Source organism: Lycorma delicatula, chromosome 12, assembly GCF_047948215.1.
Source record: "Lycorma delicatula isolate Av1 chromosome 12, ASM4794821v1, whole genome shotgun sequence".
Lineage (NCBI taxonomy): Eukaryota > Metazoa > Arthropoda > Insecta > Hemiptera > Fulgoridae > Lycorma > Lycorma delicatula.
The window spans coordinates 34,021,246-34,029,433 of record NC_134466.1 but is presented as its reverse complement, the minus strand read 5'-3'; positions in this window follow the sequence as shown (position 1 = coordinate 34,029,433).

Genomic DNA, 8,188 nt, shown 5'->3' with positions numbered 1-8,188 from the left:
TTGTTACCAAACACTATTAGATGCATTATATGTGGTCCATCCTAATGTGGAAAACCAAAAATAGTTTTTAATCTTTTACAACACAATGGATTACGTTTTAAAAATATGTATTTTTTCGAAATCTTAACATCAACTTGTCTATACAACAATATCGGAAATTATGACGCTAAATCCAGAACACGGTTTCTTCGAATATACTGAAAACGATCGAATTATACCACTAGAAGCGGCGAAACCGCATTCAATAATGATTTTTGATGATGTATTCAAAGAAAAACAAAGCAATATAGGTGAATATTTTTCTAGAGGTCGGCAAAATGATATCGTTTGTTTTTATTTAGCGCTAACATACACTAAAATTCCAAAACAACTGATACGAGACAATTGCAATTTTTTAATTTTATCCAGACAATACGAATTAAATTTACAACACATATACAAAAAGACACGTAAGTGTTGATATGTCATTTGAAGATTTCAAATCTTTATGCAACTTCGTGTGGAATAAAACTGTGTGAAATAACCTGATTTCAAAGGGGAAGTTCTCAGGTTAAAATCCTAATAAAGGCAGTTACTTTTATTCGGATTTGAATACTAGGCCGGCCATGGCGCGAGTGGTATCGTTTTGGCATTTCTTTCGGTGGTCTCAGATTTGAATCCCGGTCAGACATGGCATTTTCAGGCGCTAATTATCATTCATATCATCCTCTGAAACAATATCTAACGTGTCCGAGAGGTTAAATAAAAAAAAAGGATTTGAATAAAGATCGTGGATACCGGTTTTCTTTGGTGGTTGGGTTTCAATTAACCACACTTCTCAGGAGTAGTCGATCTCAGTTGTTCAAGATTACTGATTTATGGTTAGAAAAAAAAATAAAAAATAAGATTAAAAGAAACATATACAAAAAAACAATAAAATATTTAAAAAAACAATTATTTTATAAATATGGTTTTTCAAAGTATGCAAAAAGTGCATGTAATAAACCCTATCAGATAAAAATACATAACATGTTCTTAATTATGCATATAAATGTATATTATCTACCAACAAATGTTTAATTTAAACACTACAGATAAAAATTACTTTAACCTTTTCTAACAATTATGTATAAATAAATAAAAAATGTACTATTGTTTGATAATTTAAAAATAGTGTAATTTAAACGAGTAGCTAATTAAAACAACAAATAAAAACGAATAATAATAATAAATATAATAACACTAATATTATTACAACCCATCAGCTCCAGTTGAGTACTCATAAGGTATTTATTAGTATGTGGTTAAACCCTACAAGATTCTTTCTCACAGCACTGGTTTGTGCTATTAGTTATATATTTGTCAGAAACTATAAATAGAAAAATAACGACAACGAACTACCTAACAATAAAGAAATAATAACCGAAACAAAATAAAAAGTTGGAATAATCTAAAAAAAAAATGTAATTCATTCATATTAAATAAATTCATAATAATTAATAAATAAGTTAAATTAATGATTAATAAAATAAATAAATAATAATTAATTAAATAAAATAATGAATTCGTTATAATTAATAAATAATTATTATAATCATCTTAATTCAAGCATACGTGGAATAAAACTCATTATAGCTTTCTAGTTATCGATAGTTTGTGATTGAAATAAGGGTCGCTAAAGAAAAGGTTTCGATAAATTCCTAATCATTGATTAAACGTTACACAACGATAGATAAACGCTATATTTTTTTTTTATTAAAATAATTATCAATTATACTTACATTTTAGTTGTGTGAGCTAAATTTATCAATTTTTATTTATATTTTTTTTATAACATCAATCAACTATTCGTTTTAATGGTAAAATTTTTTTATATAGAATCATAGGAAATTATTATATTATATTAATAAATTGCCGTTAGAGCCTAAGTTAAGGAATATTAGAGAATTTAAAAATATATAAGAATATACAAATTGTAACTTGTATAAATTAGAATCTATTCCTACTATTAAAGATTCAGAATACAAGATAATAATTCTAATAGCAAAATATTAATTTATCCTATATGATAATGAAGAATTTTCATAAAATAGTGTTGGCGTTATTAATAATATATGGAGAAGATAGTGTTTCCAAGTTTTGAAAATATTCCAGTACATCTGCTAGTTTCAATCTTTTAAATGTCATATATTTGTTTCACTCGTAAAAATTTTGATGAGTACAATTCTTCACTAATAAAAATCGATTATCTCGTTCTGTTGATATAAACAAGCATACAAGACCACAAAAAAACCGACAGTAATTCATTATATTTTCAGAAGAAAACTGTTTGAAATTTATTAAAAATAATTTGTACTAAAAACAGCTGTTGATGCTGAATGTGCTGCTATCCATCAGGTTTGCGTTAAACTACAAATGCATACGAACCAAATATGAAATAACAAATTTGTAAATACCGATGATAGTCTTGGAAAAATTTAAACAATATACTGTTAAGATAAAAGATTTCGTGAATCTCTGATTTAAAAATTAGTAACATAATTAATAAATTTTATTAAAATTAACGTTTGATAAATAATGTTATGTAATTGCTGATGACGTGGATTAAATACGTCATTATTATTTTTAAATTAACAATAATGATTAAAATTAAATAATTATGAAATAAGAAATAATAATATGAAAATAAGAGCCTTAATAACAAGATTATTATATTTCAAAATACTAAAAAGAATATTACTGTTGTTTGTAAGGATCCACAGAAAATTAATACAGCGCTACACGACGGTAAATAAGTAAACTACTAGGCACATATTACATTAATAACCTCATTTGATAGAAGCACATATTGCAGTAACAGCTATTTACAGTACAAATTACTATATATTCTTACCTCTATTACAATTTTATTTACTATTACTTCTGTTTTCTTATCTTTTTTTCAACACATTTTAAAGTCGTATATTATAATTAACAACAATACTTTTAACAAGTAGTTAAGCTTTAACCGGTTTCATTTTTTTATTTATGTTTAATGTTTTTTTACAATTGAAAGCTCTTTTATTTATATATAAAACTTCTCGTAAGAGTTTTAAGTTCTATTTAAAATTTTCTCTTATTGAGATAGTTGTTTTATCACAAAACAATAATTTTTCTGACAATTAAACAATAATTGGACTAAATACATAAATAACTAAATTTAATAATACAGTTCGTAAGACAATTTAAAAAATAGAAACTAAATTAAATGCTGTTTACTACAAAGAGAAAAGTAGAAATCGTTTGAAATTAATCAAGAGGAATATAAATTAAAAGGGCTTTAAAAGAAAATTCAGAAATGTATTCATAAAACTGTTAGGTTTAATGTTAAATGGACATACAAATATAACGATGTTATATTAAGTAAAATGATTTATCAACAAAACAAAAATTGGGATAAATTAGAAAATATTCGGGTCTTTTCTGTTATGTCCCTCACTGTAATCCAGTTTTTATGCTTTATGTATATGAATTGTTGAAGTTTTTTATTTCACACATTTCCTGGATCTTGAATCTACAACCATCCGAACACAAGATTAGCAGCACTTTTCCATTCGGGCAATGCAAATTTACAATAATGCAGAACAACTATCAAATCGTATATTCCTACCATCTATAAAATCGCTTTTCAACAACGGGTTTACAGCTTAATGTTATAAGGTACAACGAAACATCTCCTAAACTTCATATACAAACAAATAATAAATGAATATTAACAGAATGCAATGTAATAAAATTGGTGTAGATATTGTGTGTGTGTTGTGTGTGTGTGTGTGTGTGTGTGTGTGTGTGTGTGTGTGTGTGTGTGTGTGTGTGTGTGTGTGTGTAAGTAAATACATATAAATGTATATGATTTTATATATATATCGAAACATAGGATGATTCATACATAGTTTCGGAAACGCTTCGTTAGGGAGTATGAACTGGCGAAAGTTTACGCTAGTTACTGCGTCTTCGGTAAAATTAAGTCAGACTGTAATTCTTGGAACCCAAAACTAAGGGTAAATTTAAATTTTGTGGTTTTATATAAAACCTGAGCTGAAAAATAGAAAAATAGGCGCCAGAACTTTATTTTTTAATAGTTTTCAGAAATCTGGATAAAAGACAAAATATTGAAGTTAAAAAACAAACTATTTTATGTTTAGCGTAAAATAACTTTGTAAACTAGCTAATAAACACATAAAGTTTAAAATATATTTTTCTAAAGAATTTGACTGAGCAATATGATACGAATAAAGTTCACAAAAACTAAATACAAATGCAAGAATTTCGAAGTTTATAGAAAACAAATCATATAAAAATGTGTGTGAGACGGATTGAACATGTTGGACTTATCATCTGGTGTTCAAGATCACCGACTTAGATTCCTGTCTTATCGGTAAGCTGTACAATCAACTCAGGTAACAAATTTAAAACAAAAATTATTTATGTGAGATTATTCAATCATTTAATATTATAATTTAAACGATATTAAATCATAATTTTATACAAATCCACGAGAAATAACAAAAATATGGTCCGGGTCCCAGAACAGAAAACACTCAATAATTTAAATTAAATCTACCTTTAATGACATAATCTACACTGACTTGAGATATAAGTCATTCACGATAATGGAAAACCCATTTCTAAAAATAATAAATATTACATCCCAGAAAAACCTAGGAATTACGAACGTTGTGTTCTACATTGGACTGAATCTACTATTTTGTATCAATATGTCAAGCTCTTTAAATAGTAGGTATTATTCAACTCTACTAATAATACATTTACTCTATTCAACACAACTGTAAAAGCTGTATAATTATCTTCATTTTCCTAAGAAAAATCCAACAGTGGCTCTCATATCTCAGGTTGTTTATATATATAACAGTCGTAATAGATTGGAGCAAATAGCGTAAAACAACAAACTTTACACGCGCGCGCGCGCACACACAACACTTCTTAAGTTCAGTATCAGAAGATACGGTAGATTACAGAAGAATGCAAAAGGATTATTTACTATATAGAATTCGAAAAAATTATTTTCTGTACTAGAAAGGAGCCTTGTAAGTAATCTGAAACTGACGGATAATATTGTAACAAGACTAGTGTAACGGATTTCTTCTAATTAAAAAGAAAGATTGAGAAAATAATAATGGAAAAAATCTAGAAGAAAATAAAAGGAGTCTTTTCTTAGAGTGACGGATCTTTTTAACAATCTGCTTTTTGTAATACAGATAATGGCATCTCCAAAAGCTGTTACTCGAAAGGGTTATCCGATCGGATAATAATTTATAGAAAAACGAAAGAACGCGGACGATGAAAATTGTTAAGTTTCAACAATTAAAGGGATGAGGCGGGTACTGGTACTGCAGGCCAGTGGATATAAATACTGCCCGGGACCAGCGGAGAGAGTTAGTAGTTCTGCGAGGCCGTGTTCGGCGTAGTCGTGATAATAAGCGATAGATTCGCAAGCCAGTGTTTGACGCGGTTGCGGTGATGGTGAAATCAGTAAGCGTATGGTAACGAGTGAAGAGTTTTAAAAATGGGAGGGCTGATCATTGAGACATTAAGAAAAGTATTGAGGAGAATGAAAAAAGAAAAGAAGGGAAATCCTGAAAATACAGAGTATGCGAGTGGATTGCATTAAGAGAGAATGCTTATTTCTTGTTTCTCAAATATTTAATTTTTCCCTCTCATAACAATTGGATAGAGCTACCGATATGAAATTTTTAAATCTTGTTTCTTATTAGTGTATTATTATTTTTTTTCATTTAAATCTGTATAAATTTGTAAAAAATGATGATAATATTTTTCTTGAAAATAATGTTTAGAAAAAATATTACATAAAAAAATTTATATTTAAGTTACGTGTAAAAACGTACAGTCAGACCAATGTAAAAAATACTGAGTTTTATACTGATAATTTCAAATTAAAACGAACATATATTTATTTATAATTTATCTTTTTCTGAATACTAGGTACAAGATCCGATTAAAAACGAGTTTTAAAAGAAAAAAATAATATTGGTTTTTGTAACAATTTCCAATTATTTGCTATTTAATAACTAATTTTTATTACGTTTTACTCTCAATATTTTTATAATTCACATTTAAAATGTATTAATAATTAATATAAATAAACATATACAGAATGATTTATGAATAATGTAACAAAAATTCAACACATGTTCCATTGTTGAAAATAACGAAGAAAATTCGTATAAACATAGGTTACGATACACTTCATTAGCAAGTGTTGGCAAGCAAAGGTTTTCGCTGATTCCTGCACGTTCAGAAAAATTAACCAAAACTGTAATTCTAGACACAAATTACGGGGTAAATTTAGTGGTTTTTTTATGAAATCTGATCTGAAGGATTGAAAAAAATAAGCCCAGAACGTTACTTTTAGTCGTTTTCGTGTAATATGATGTAAAAAGATAAAAAATTGGGATCGAAAAATGTGAAAAACACATTTTTATGTTTGGCAAAATATAAATTTGTTAAAAGGGTTACAAAACATATAAAACCCTTCGGGTTGTTCTACTGATCAACTCGTCATCACAGATCATTTTATACGGATTTGAATATTAGATCGAGGATACCGATCGGCGTTCTTTGGTTTCTTTGGTGGCTGGGTTTCAAATAACCACACATCTCAGGAATGGTCAACCAGAGACTATACTTTATTTAAATCATACATATCATTCTTTGAAATAATACATTGCGGTGGTTCCGGAGGCAAAACACAAAAAGGAGAATGTAGAATTAAACACAAACGTTATTAAAAAATACTTGTAGAGAATTCAATTGTGAATAAAATGGTATGAATATATTTAACAGGAACTAAATACAAATTTAAGAATTTCGAAGTATGCATTACAAAACATATATTTCTTTTTTATTTTCACCAGCAGAACGTGAATGTTTGTTACATTCTTCGTCTATCACTGTGTAAATAAAATCTATTAATCATAATAATATATGTATTTTTATTATTAATTTACCACATTAGTTCAAAGCTTATTCGTTGGAATATGGAATGAAAATTTTGTAGCATATGAAAAACGCTTTGCCTGATTGAAATGACAACCTGAGACCTACGGTTGAAAGGTAGGCGCTACCACCCAGACATCGGCAAAACATATATATTCTCTTTTAATTTGGTTGATGATTAATTCACCACAATACCTTGAAGCTCATTAGTCGAAATAAAAAATGAACAATTTTTTAGGTTATGAAAAATGTTTTACTTTCCTGAGCCCCAGGAAGATTCCGGAACTCGACATAAAGATCGTTAAAGGGGAAATTTATAAATGTTATAATTATCTTTATTTCTGATGATTTATGGTTAATAATTAAAATTCACATCAATTTTAGAATTATTTACTGGATTTTTCCGTTTTCTCTTTAAAATTTTATTTTTGTAATTATTTAGGATAGCTTTTTCTCTGAAAATAATTATTATTACAATAAAAAAATTATAACATGATAAAGAAAGAGAGAGTGGGTGAGTGAGAGAGAGGGAATAAAAATGAGTTACACAAAATGATTTTCTGCTTATTTAATTGTATTTATCGAAGATAAAATTTTTATAAATTATTTACAAACTAAACGAGATATTTTATTAGTATTACTTAGAGGGAGATGTAAGCACGGGCAATATTAACATATTCCCCTCATGCGCCTCCTATTAAAATTACAAGACCAACACTCCGTATGTAGGCGTGAAGTATTGAATGAGAGAAAAAAATATAAGCTGGTAAAATACTAATAATGTGGGCGGGGTATGACGTACATTAGAAAATGTGACTAAAACCTCTCCCTTTATAACAAAAATTAAACTAACTGACCAGTCGATTTTATCTAGTATAATTTAAAAAGAAAATTAAGTAATAAAAAAATACCCATTTATTCGTGTACGTGCACGAATTATACATAAAAACTTTAATCAGTAAAATAGATTATTATTTTAATAAAAAAATAAAGTTAAATAAATATATCCAAACAAACTCACCAGTAATAAAGTTATATGAAAGGAGCTTCACACTTACCTGAAATAAAGGGAAAAAAATGAAAATTAAATAGAAGTTACAAATTTATTATATATTACATAATAAAATTAAATAAAAATGAAATATGAATTCTTGAGCAGTTCTTCGCATAAAGACTCTCTTTTTGTTTCAGT